Below are 12955 nucleotides of genomic sequence, written 5' to 3'. Positions count from 1 at the left end.
CGCAGACCGCCTTGGCGGTTGACATATGCTACCGCTGCCGTGCTGTCTGTCCGAACTAGCACGTGCTTGCCCTGGATCAACGGCCGGAACCTCCGCAGGGCGAGCAGAATTGCCAGTAACTCGAGGCAGTTGATGTGCCAACGCAGCTGCGGACCCGTCTAGAGGCCGGCAGCTGCGTGCCCATTGCCAACAGCGCCCCAGCCCATTTTGGAGGCGTCTGTCGTGACCACGACTCGCCTGGAGACCAGTTCTAGCGGAACACCTGCTCGTGGAAACGAGAGGTCGGTCCAAGGGCTGAAAAGACGGTGACAGACCGACGTAATGGCCACGCGGTGTGTCCCGTGGCGCCATGCCCGTCTCGGGACTCGAGTCTGGAGCCAGTGCTGAAGCGGCCTCATATGCATCAACCCGAGCGGAGTGGCCACCGCCGAGGACGCCATATGCCCCAGGAGCCTCTGAAAATGTTTCAGTGGAACCGCTGTTTTCTGTTTGAACGCCTTCAAACAGGCCAGCACCGACTGGGCGCGCTCGTTCATAAGGTGCGCCGTCAAGGAGACTGAGTCCAACTCCAAACCGAGAAAAGAGATGCTCTGAACCGGGAGGAGCTTGCTCTTCTCCCAGCTGACCCGAAGCCCTAGTCGGCTGAGGTGTGAGAGCACCAGGTCCCTGTGTGCGCGTAACCCGTCTCGAGAGTGAGCTAGGATTAGCCAGTCGTCGAGATAGTTGAGAATGCGAATGCCCACCTCCCTTAACGGGGCAAGGGCAGCCTCTGCGATCTTCGTAAAGACGCGAGGAGACAGGGACAGGCCGAAAGGGAGGACTTGTACCGATACGCCTGACCCTCAAACGCAAACCACAGGAAGGGTCTGTGTCGAGGAAGGATCGAGACGTGAAAGTACGCATCCTTCGGGTCTACCGCCGCGAACCAATCTTGATGCCGGACGCTCGCTAGAATGCGTCTTTGCGTCAGCATCTTGAACGGGAGTCTGTGTAAGGCCCGGTTCAGTACTCGCAGGTCCAAGATTGGCCGCAACCCACCGCCTTTTTTCGGTACAATGAAGTAGGGGCTGTAAAACCCCCTCTTCATCTCGGCTGGAGGGACAGGTTCTATCGCTTCCTTCCGTAGGAGGGTAGCGATCTCCGCGCAAGGTAGCAGCGTTTCCATCTTTCACCAAGGTGAAGTGGACACCGCTGGACCTGGGCGGATGCCCAGCGAAGTGAATCGTGCAGCCGAGTCGGACGGTCCGGACCAGCCCTCGCGACGGACTGGAAAGCGCAAGCCATGCACCCGAGTTCCGCGCAAGGGGGACCAAAGGGACAACGTCATCGGATGTACCGGCGGGTGGGGCCTCGCGGCGGGGCGGAGCTTGAGGTGCCACACCCCATCGTGGCCGTGCTGAGTCCGAGGACATCGAAGCACTTACCTGGCTCCTTGTGACCACCCCCGGAACAGCCTGGGACGGGGGAGGAAGAGGCCTGTCCTCATGACCCGTGGAGACTGTCACATCGGGGGCGGATTTGTGCCACAGCTGGGCGCTCAGGGCGGGAGACCGCCGCTGGAGCGCCAACCTGCCAAATGGAGTGGTGGATGGTGGTCGTGATGCCAGCCGTACACACCGAATATGTGACCCAGGGAACAAGGAAACCACTCTTGCGGAGCTCTTGAGTACTGCAGCCACTTGGGCATGCAGCGCAATTAAATGCAAAAGGTAACAAAAAGAAGATCTGCTTACCAGCTCCAGAGCAGCGGGTTTCGTTGTCCCTGGGTCGCCCGTCTCAGGGGCGCTTCGAAGACCTCCGTGGGTTCTTCGGTGCCGGCTGTGAGACGGGTGGCGTCGGCTTCCTGCGGTGGGCTCCACGCCGGGGCCGGGCCGGAGGGGCGGGCTGCGGCGGAGCCGGTGCAGTCACCGCAGGGGGACGCCCTCGGCGATGAGTAGATGGGGGGATCTTGAGCCATGCCGGGGCAGGACAAGCCGGCTAGCATCCATCTACTGCTCTACCATCGAGAACTGCTGGGCAAAGTCCTCGACAGTGTCGCCGAATAGGCCCGCCTGGAAAATGGGGGCAGCAAGGGATCGTGTCCTGTTGGCCTCACCCATCTCGACCAGGTTGAGCCAAAGGTGGCGCTCCTGGACCACTAGTGTGGCCATCGTCCGCCCGGGAGACCGTGCCGTGACCTCCGTCGCTCGGAGAGCGAGGTCGGTCGTCGAGCGCAGTTCCTGCATCAATCCCGGGGCGGAACTACCCTCGTGCAGTTCCTTTAGCGCCTTGGCAGACTTGCAGGAGAGCCATGGCGTGCAGGGCGGAGGCGGCTTGTCCAGCAGCGCCGTAGGCTTTGACCGTCAGAGACGACGTAAACCTACAGGCCTTGGACGGGGGCTTTGGGCACCCACGCCAGGTGGCGGCGCTCTGCGGGCATAGGTGCACCGCGAGCGCCTTTATCCACCGGGGGATTGCCGAATAACCCTTGGCCGCCCCACCATCGAGGGTAGTGAGAGCGGGGAAGCTGAAAAGATCGGGACCGGGCAGTAAAAGGTGCCTCCCGCGATCTTGTCAGCTCTTCATGCACTTCCGGGAAGAAAGGAACGGGGCGGGGCGTGGCTTTGAGCGGCGCCGCGAGCCCAGGAACCAATCACAGAGCCGCGAGGGTTCAGGGAAGAGTGGTGAAATCCACTCTAACCGACGCTCGCGGCTGTCCGGGAAAGCATGTCGTCATCTCCGCGTCAGCCTGTGACTGGGCGATCGACCCCGAAGGGAGGAGCCCAGCCGAGGCTTCCGACTGGACGAGCCCGCTCTCCGATGCTGCGCTCGAGAGCTCATCACTTTCGCGGGCTCCGAATAAGAGGTCGAACTCGCCGTGAGACGAGCCGGCGGACTCACCCGGAAGCCCGATCGGGGCAGACGAGCGTGCTGGGGAATGGGAGTTCCGCGGGGGATACCCGGCGGAGGCGGTCCCATTGGGGTCCCCAAATCGCCCCCAGTGCTAGCCGCGCTGGCCTCAAACCCGTGGGTAAAAGGACCGAGGCGGGAGCCTCTGGGGTGGCTCGCTTCCTTACGAAGGCGAGCCGCGACCGCAACGTTGCCATGGACACATTCTCGCAATGAGAATGTGACCATCCACGAACGCTGTCTCCGCGTGAGCAGTGCCCAGACACGAAAGACAGTGATCGTGACCGTTAGAAGGCGAGAGATAACGAGCACAACCAGGAATAACACACAATCGGAAAAGCATCTTTAAAAAGACGCGTCTTTAAAAAGACGTTCCGTGTGTGCGCTCTTTTAGAGAAATATATACTCTTTTAGAGGGGAAAAATGCTCTTTCAGAAAATATACTCTCTAGTTTTTCTGCCGAAGCGCCCAGGGGCGTTCTCTGCAGTGCACCAGTGCAGAGGAGGGAGAAGCCGCTGAAATGCGCCGTCAGATCCAGCAGGTGAATGAACAGTAGTATTCAGCTCAATGAGCATGACCGTTCGGCTCCGAAGAGAAAATCTGAATGAGTGGTTGCATACCAGCTCCTTTTATACCCGTATGTTCGGGGGAGTGGCATGCAAATACCACTCGCCAATTTTCATTGGCCTTTTATCAAAGACCAGAGGTGTCTCGGGCTCCCAAGAGTGACCCCTAGTGTCACTACATCGACACCAACGTCGGGTGAGTGACAGATAGGGAACCCATTGTAGAAACACAAAACAAAATAATACAAAACAAAATAAAACAATAGTGTTGTTTCTGTTTGTGGTCAAACTGACACAGGCAAAAATCCACTATAGAAACAAAAAACACAAAACAAAACAGTAACGTTCTTTCTGTTTGTGGTCAAATTGACACAGGCAAAATCCCATTGTAGAAACGCAAAACAAAACAGTAATGTTGTTTCTGTTTGTGGTCAAATTGACAGGCAAAAACCCATTGTAGAAACACAAAACAAAACAACACAAAATAAATAAAAATAAATAAAAAGATCAGGAGCTAAATTCTATGATGTGTTCACCAATCAGATAATCTGAGCATGTGCAAATTCCTTGCATTTATTTATGTTTTATATCTGGGGACTTCAAACAGAAGGCTGGTTATCAAGTTGGAATTTTGTTTATAATCAATACTCATAAGATTCATGAAATATCAACCTTACAAACTTCAATGTTAAAGGGAAAGTTTACCCCAAAATTAAAATTGTGTCATCATTCACTCACCCTCAATTTTTTTTTTTTTTCAAAACCTGCATGACTTACTTCCATGGAACACAAAAGGAGATTCTAGGCAGAATGTCTAGACTTTACTTTCATTGTATAAAAAAGATACATTGAAAGTCAGAAAAAAAATGTCATATGGAATGACACAACGGTGAGTAAATGATGACAAAATATTTGGGTGAACTATCCCTTTAAGTATGTTTTATGATATATTAAAATGGCTTTGGAGTCTCTCAGTCACAAAAAAATAACTATACAAATTGAATGGAAATTGAGGGACTGCATGTGAACAGAAAGGAACTAAAAAATATGCCATTGTTTCACTCTGTCAAGAAAGAAAAATAGGACTCCAGGGCGTCTGGTGATGTTGCGTTTTTCTCACGGCAAATTCACTCCCTCCAGACGAAGCCCACACCACCCAGTGTAATTGGTTTTCAGGAGTGGCGGCCATGTGAAGATGAAAAACAATCCATAGAGCTCTTAACAGATGCTGTAATTACTAGAGCTGCGTACGAATGCTTCAGCACACTATGCTACTTTGCGGTTGTTTTTTTTTTTTTTTGATTGCATTTGAGGTGTACTTGTGTCTCATAACACTGAGGACAGTGGTACACGCCTGCCAAGTTCACACACTCTTGACCCTGTGGGGTTTTTCTAAGGGTGTGAACTGAGCCAAGTCTGTATCTATTTGGCTTTGATCCCTGTTCTTATAAAGTTGACTTAGTGTTCATACAGCGTTTCAGAAAGGACATTTGCTTGTTATATGGTCAGTTTTGTTAAAAATGTTAAGTATCTCAGTGTCAGATATTGTGTGTGTGTAATTTCTGTCCATTAGCTTCACCAAAACAAATGTAAAAAAATGTGTTTTCAGACAGCTTTACCAAACACTCAGACCAGGCCACCTTCTTCCATTGTTCCATGGTCCAGTTCTGATGCTCACATGCCTATTGTAGGTGCTTTTGGCGGTGGACAGGGGTCAGCATGGGCACTCTGACCAGTCTGTGACTACGCAGCCCCATACGCAGCAAGCTGCGATGCTCTGTGTGTTCTGACACCTTTCTATCATGGCCAGCAATAAGTTTTTCAGCAATTTGTGGTACAGTAGCTCTTCTATGGGATTGGACCAGACAGGCTAGCCTTTGCTCCCCACGCACATCAATGAGCCTTGGGTGCTCACGCCCTGTTGCCTGTTCACCGGTTGTCCTTCCTTGGACCACTTTTGCTAGGTACTGTACTAACCACTGCATACCGGGAACACCCCACAAGACCTGCTGTTTTGGAGATGCTCTGACCCAGTCATCTTGCCATCACAATTTGGCCCTCGTCAAAGTCGCTCAGATCCTTACGCTTGCCTATTTTTCCTGCTTCCAACACATGAAATTCAAGAACTGACTGGTATATATATAAATATCCCACCCTTTAATGGGTGCCACTGTAATGAGATTATAAATGTACTTCACCTGTCAGTGGTTTTAATGTTGTGGCTGATTAGTGTACAGTTATATACAGTTATGTATATATGTCATTGCCCCTCGAGTACTCGACGAGTATTAGTCTGAGTACTCGAGTAGACAAAATTACCAAAATGCCCATCCCTAATATATACAGGTTTTGCTCTTTCGGAAGGAAATTGGTACTTTAATTCACCAAAGTGGCATTCAACTGATCACAAAGTATAGTCAGGACATTACTGATGTAAAAAACAGCACCACCACTATCTGAAAAAAGTCATTTTTCATTAAATCTAGACAGGCCCCATTTCCAGCAGCCATCACTCCAACAGAGTAATCATGCTAAATTGCTAATTTGGTATTAGAAAATCACTTTCCATTATATCAGACACAGCTGAAAGCTATTTGGTTCATTAAATGAAGCTTAACATTGTCTTTGTGTTTGTTTTTGAGTTGCCACAGTCTGCAATAGACTGGCATGTCTTAAGGTCAATATTAGGTCAAAAATGGCAAAAAAGAAACAGCTTTCATCAGTCAATTATTGTTAGGAGGAATGAAGGCTATACAATGCTTGAAACTGCCAAAAAACGAAGATTTCATACAAAGGTGTACACTACAGTCTTCAAAGACAAAGGACAACTGGCTCTAACAAGGACAGAAAGAGATGTGGAAGTCCCAGATGTACAACTAAACAAGAGGATAAGTACATCAGAGTCTCTAGTTTAAGAAATAGACACCTCACATGTCCTCAGCTGACAGCTTCATTGAATTCTACCCACTCAACACCAGTTTCATGTACAACAGTAAAGAGAAGACTCAGGGGTACAGGCCTTATGGGAAGAATTGCAAAGAAAATGCCACTTTTGAAACAGAAAAACAAAAAGAAAAGGTTAGAGTGGGCAAAGAAACACAGACATTGGACAACAGATAATTGGAAAAGAGTGTTATGGATCTTAACCCCATTGAGCTTTTGTGGGATCAGCTAGACTGTAAGGTGCGTGAGAAGTGCCCGACAAGACAGCCACATCTATGACAAGTGCTACAGGAAGTGTGGGGTGAAATGTCACCTGAGTATCTGGACAAACTGACAGCTGGAATGCCAAGGATCTGCAAAGCTGTCATTGCTGCACGTGGAGGATTTTTTGATGAGAACTCTTTGAAGTAGTTCAAATTGTAATAGTAATTTTGTCACGTTCTTAACGTCCTGACTATACATTGTGATCAGTTGAATGCCACTTTGGTGAATAAAAGTACCAATTTCTTTCCATAAGAGCAAATCTGTCCATTATTCCAAACTTTTGGCCACCTATATATATATGTATTAGGGGTGGGCATTTTGGTCATTTTGTCTACTCGAGTACTCTGACTAATTACTCGACTACTCATCAAGTACTCGAGGGGTAATGACATGTATACATAACTGTATATATAATAACATGTCTGACAAACGTCTTTGTCTGCTGCATTGCGTCTTGTTGTTCCAGTGTATCATCTATTCATTATTATAGGCTGTTATAAAATAATCTGTTACAAAATGTACAAAAGACTGCATAATCACAATATAATGCATCATATTTTGTCATTATGTGAAAATTCGCTGCCCAACTCAATGAAAGAATGTGCACAACCCGCGTCTGTCTGTTCTTCCTTCGGGTTACCGTAGTAATCTTAGTCAGCGCGCACCAGTTTTTTAGTGACTGTCTGAATCATCAATTTTCAAATTGGCTTAACAGGAGATGCCATAACCATCATGTTTTTAATATGCTTGTTATGTTGAAGTTCAGTTTTGAAGATGCTGCATTCTTTTCCATGTAGCTGCGCTCTGTCTAGCTGTTTGAAACACTCGCAGTGCATTGAGTCCACTGCCACACGTGTGGGCGGGTTTGCGTGGTTTATGAGGACATTTTTTTAGGTAACAAACTGCAAATTACAAGGGTATTATGCTATAAATGTGGTTTATGAGGACATTTCTGGTGTCCCCATAATTCAAATCGCTTGAAAAACATACTAAACAATGTTTTGTTTTTTTTTAATGTAAAAATGCAGAAAGTTTTTTGTGAGGGTTAGGTTTAGGGGTAGGGTTAGGGTTAGGGGATAGAATCTATAGTTCGTACAGTATAAAAATCATTATGTGTATGGAGAGTCCTCATAAGGATAGCCTCATCAACGTGTGTGTGTGTGTGTGTGTGTGTGTGTGTGTGTGTGTCTCTCCAAGTGTTCGCTCCTGTGGGGAAAGCCACGATGCTCTGTATTGTTGTTGCTGTGATGATTCTTGAAGCGTTCCATTCAACTTTGGAATTTCCACCTTTCAACTGGGGAAAGTGCAACGGAATGACACTGACACAATGTCGGACTTCTAACTTGGAATCTCGTACGGCAATTTTCAACTCCCATTTCGTCGAGATGCAGGTGTGTATTACATCATGCAAACATTTTGGCACCCAGGGCAGGGAGGTTAATATCCATTAATGAGTCAAAGTTCTTAAATTAAATGATAACAAAATGTGTTTAGCAAACATTTGGCATTGACAGGTGTTCAAAACACGGTTTATTACACTCTTTTTTGATTATTGTAATGATAGCATTGCAGCGTTGTATATCAGAAGTTTATATATATATATATACAGGTGCATCTCAATAAATTAGAATGTCGTGGAAAAGTTCATTTATTTCAGTAATTCAACTCAAATTGTGAAACTCGTGTATTAAATAAATTCAATGCACACAGACTGAAGTAGTTTAAGTCTTTGGTTCTTTTAATTGTGATGATTTTGGCTCACATTTAACAAAAACCCACCAATTCACTATCTCAAAAAATTAGAATACATCATAAGACCAATAAAAAAAACATTTTTAGTGAATTGTTGGCCTTCTGGAAAGTATGTTCATTTACTGTATATGTACTCAATACTTGGTAGGGGCTCATTTTGCTTTAATTACTGCCTCAATTCGGCGTGGCATGGAGGTGATCAGTTTGTGGCACTGCCGAGGTGGTATGGAAGCCCAGGTTTCTTTGACAGTGGCCTTCAGCTCATCTGCATTTTTTGGTCTCTTGTTTCTCATTTTCCTCTTGACAATACCCCATAGATTCTCTATGGGGTTCAGGTCTGGTGAGTTTGCTGGCCAGTCAAGCACACCAACACCATGGTCATTTAACCAACTTTTGGTGCTTTTGGCAGTGTGGGCAGGTGCCAAATCCTGCTGGAAAATGAAATCAGCATCTTTAAAAAGCTGGTCAGCAGAAGGAAGTATGAAGTGCTCCAAAATTTCTTGGTAAACGGGTGCAGTGACTTTGGTTTTCAAAAAACACAATGGACCAACACCAGCAGATGACATTGCACCCCAAATCATCACAGACTGTGGAAACTTAACACTGGACTTCAAGCAACTTGGGCTATGAGCTTCTCCACCCTTCCTCCAGACTCTAGGACCTAGGTTTCCAAATGAAATACAAAACTTGCTCTCATCTGAAAAGAGGACTTTGGAACACTGGGCAACAGTCCAGTTCTTCTTCTCCTTAGCCCAGGTAAGACGCCTCTGATGTTGTCTGTGGTTCAGGAGTGGCTTAACAAGAGGAATACCACAACTGTAGCCAAATTCCTTGACATGTCTGTGTGTGGTGGCTCTTGATGCCTTGACCCCAGCCTCAGTCCATTCCTTGTGAAGTTCACCCAAATTCTTGAATCGATTTTGCTTGACAATCCTCATAAGGCTGCGGTTCTCTCTGTTGGTTGTGCATCTTTTTCTTCCACACTTTTTCCTTCCACTCAGCTTTCTGTTAACATGCTTGGATACAGCACTCTGTGAACAGCCAGCTTCTTTGGCAATGAATGTTTATGGCTTACCCTCCTTGTGAAGGGTGTCAATGATTGTCTTCTGGACAACTGTCAGATCAGCAGTCTTCCCCATGATTGTGTAGCCTAGTGAACCAAACTGAGAGACCATTTTGAAGGCTCAGGAAACCTTTGCAGTTGTTTTGAGTTGATTAGCTGATTGGCATGTCACCATATTCTAATTTTTTGAGATAGTGAATTGGTGGGTTTTTGTTAAATGTGAGCCAAAATCATCACAATTAAAAGAACCAAAGACTTAAACTACTTCAGTCTGTGTGCATTGAATTTATTTAATACACGAGTTTCACAATTTGAGTTGAATTACTGAAATAAATGAACTTTTCCACGACATTCTAATTTATTGAGATGCACCTGTATATATATATATACAGTGCATATATATATATATATATATATATATATATATATATATATATATATATATATATATATATAAACTTCTGTTTTGAGCTGGCATATGCAGCTAAGGCAGTGAAATAAAAACCAAGTTAAAGAGAATCTACTCTGTTTGTGATACTTCTTCAAGAAAATGGCACTTTATTTACTTTTCATTTGTGAGGAACTCAAGCTACACAATCTAACGGCTCAAGTCCAGGATCTGTGTGCACCAGTGACTAATGGCTGGCTTGCATTATGGATTTGAATGCTCTGGGTAATTTTTCAGTTTTCTTTCCAATGCTTTGTAAGACTTTAAAAACAGTGTTTTTTGGTTCACTTCACTTTGCCTGATGAGATTTTATTTTTTTTTTTTAACTAATCCCTTATCTGAGTTAATTTTTTTTTCTTCCAAGAACAAAATTGCTTTTCATGAACTTTTACTTGTGAAACATGCCTTCATTTTTATTTCATTGATACAGTAAAACTGAGTAGAGCTTTTCAATTAATGTCAGTTAATCAGCTAAAAATAATATCTCAGTCAGAGAGGAAGTAGAATATAGAAATAGAAAGTATAAAAACTGAATCAAAGGGCCTATTTACACTTAGTAACTTCATGCATCTAAATAGATCGGATTGCTATCTAATTAGGAGTTACACCTGGCCACATACATCTCCACAAAACAGATACAAATCAGATCTACTATTCCCTATATGCAATCATATCATTTACATTTGGTCTTTTCATGAAAAGGTAACTACAGTATTTGATTAGTGACCAATTTAGAATACCCCCAAACAGTGGTAAGGTAAAAGGGCACTTATAATGGGTTATGTTTAGGGCTGTCAATCAATTAAAACATTTAATTTAATACACTTCATTGTATGCTGAATTTATCAAATAATTCATATCATATTTGCTGAGAAAAGCCACCATATAATATATTTTGGGGCAAACGAGTATATATATTGTTTGCTTTATATCCACATAATTAGCATAAGAGGTCATATGGGTCAAGGGGCACTGTTTTATAACATATTCCTTTTATATATATATATATATATATATATATATATATATATATATATATATATATATATATATATATATATATATATAAATAATAAAAAAAAATGACAGTCTAAATATAATGTTCAATTTCCAGTTCGAAACATAGAAGTTCACTGCTCAAGGCTCACTGTTCCTTAAGCAGCCCAGCTTGTGGAGGCGTATCAGCTGTGCCATCAAAAATCAGCACTCCCTTTAGCTCTTTTTCCTTTCATTGTGCTGGCAAGAGGGTGACAGAAATTGAACACAGTGAAATCAAGCCACTAGAGAAAGGCAGTCTGCCTTTTCAGTGATAGAACAGGGTCTCTGCAATGTCATTATTTCCATTTCTCTGAAGAGGCGCTTTGTCATGACTTGTGGCTACATCCTGTCCTACAGGCGCTGTCATCCCTGCCACCTGTCTCCGATACAATTAAACTTCCTGTGCTTATCTGCAGACCTTCTCTTCTTGCGATTTTGATTAGAGTTCAGATAAGATAAGCTGGTCCGAAAAATGGTGATTGCAGTCTTCCACATCCTAGTCTTACTCAGATTTGAAGTTTCATGTGCTCACTGATCCAATGCTGCCTTCAGTTCAAGTCTTCTAGTAAAGATTCTCCTTATGTGTTCGTAAATTGTAATCAGCGTTGGGTGTAATCAGATTACAAAGTAATTAGCTCCTTTAACCTGTTGATGTGCATCCCCCAGCCCCCACCCCCAAACTGATGTCACTTTGCTTAAATTAGTTCACATTTACTATATATAGTCAAAAAAGAGTGAATAATTTTGACAAATTATAAAGATGTATAATTTGTCAACATTATGAATAATTTTGAACAGCACACTATATAGTAAATGTGAACTCATTTAAGCAAAGTAAAGTCAAACCCATGGGTGGGGTCAATGAGCATCAACAGCTTAATCAAATTACTTTTAGGCACATCAAGTAGTGTAACACTTTACATTTTTAATTCTTGTAATCAGATTACAGTTACTGACTTTCAATGAAAGTAATTACTTTTAAGTACATTATTTGGGTTACAAATATTTCTAAAAAAATATTATTTATATGTAATACAGTTGAAATGTGAATTCATATGTACGCCTGTTCGCACTTCTGTGACAGCTGAAGGGTGTGCAACAATAAGCAAGGAGGAAATAGATATTATATTGAATTTGTTGAGTGGAAAAACAAAAAGATGTTTGTGACAAGTGTTTGTAGCCTGCTAGCCTGCTAAGCATTGCATATTCTTATTCTCATACATTCATCGTTTTATCCTTTGTCATTTTACTGCTTTTTTCAGGTTTTTCCACTTTTCTACTGCTTCATCTGTGTGTATTTTACCTGTTGCTGCTGGCGCCTAGCTCGAGTCTGTGTTTGTAGCCTGCTAGCTTTTTTAGCATCACTTATCTATCTGTTTTCAGCTTTTAATCCTTAACATCTGCCATTTTTCAGCACACATCGGGTTTTCCCCCATATTATTCTCTTATCGCGATTCAACTGCTTGCATTTTCCGCGTGCATCCGCTTTCTATTTTTATCGTGATTAAACTGTGTGCATTTTACAGCACGCACCCGTTTTTCTCCTCTGTGTTACACGGATTATTGCATCAATCTCAAAGCACTGCTTATCAAGAACAACCATAACAACAAACAATTGCGTGAAGGATTCATATCGATCTCAAACCCTCACCGCTCAGCAACAACAAACAACAACAACAACAATCAATTGCGGTAAGTCATGGCATCCGCTCATGTTATTTCTTCCTGCATTGCATGTCACATGTTTACAATAGCTTCTTCTGTCAGCAGTGAGGGATTCACATTTGATAAATGTAAGGAATTAGACAGGCTGACGGAGATGGTTAATGAGTTAGAGACACGCATCCGAACGCTAGTGGAGGTCAGTGAGAAAGAGAAGCCGGTAGATACTATTTCGGATGCGGGCAGAACAGAGAGCAACACACACACTTTGCTTCAAGCTGTAGAGCCCCTGCAGCAGGGCGTTTGGGTGACATCAAATTCAAATCAAAT

The sequence above is a fragment of the Myxocyprinus asiaticus genome, chromosome 46, assembly GCF_019703515.2.
Source record: "Myxocyprinus asiaticus isolate MX2 ecotype Aquarium Trade chromosome 46, UBuf_Myxa_2, whole genome shotgun sequence".
Lineage (NCBI taxonomy): Eukaryota > Metazoa > Chordata > Actinopteri > Cypriniformes > Catostomidae > Myxocyprinus > Myxocyprinus asiaticus.
The sequence above is the reverse complement of the archived record's forward strand: the minus strand, read 5'-3'. Positions refer to the sequence as shown.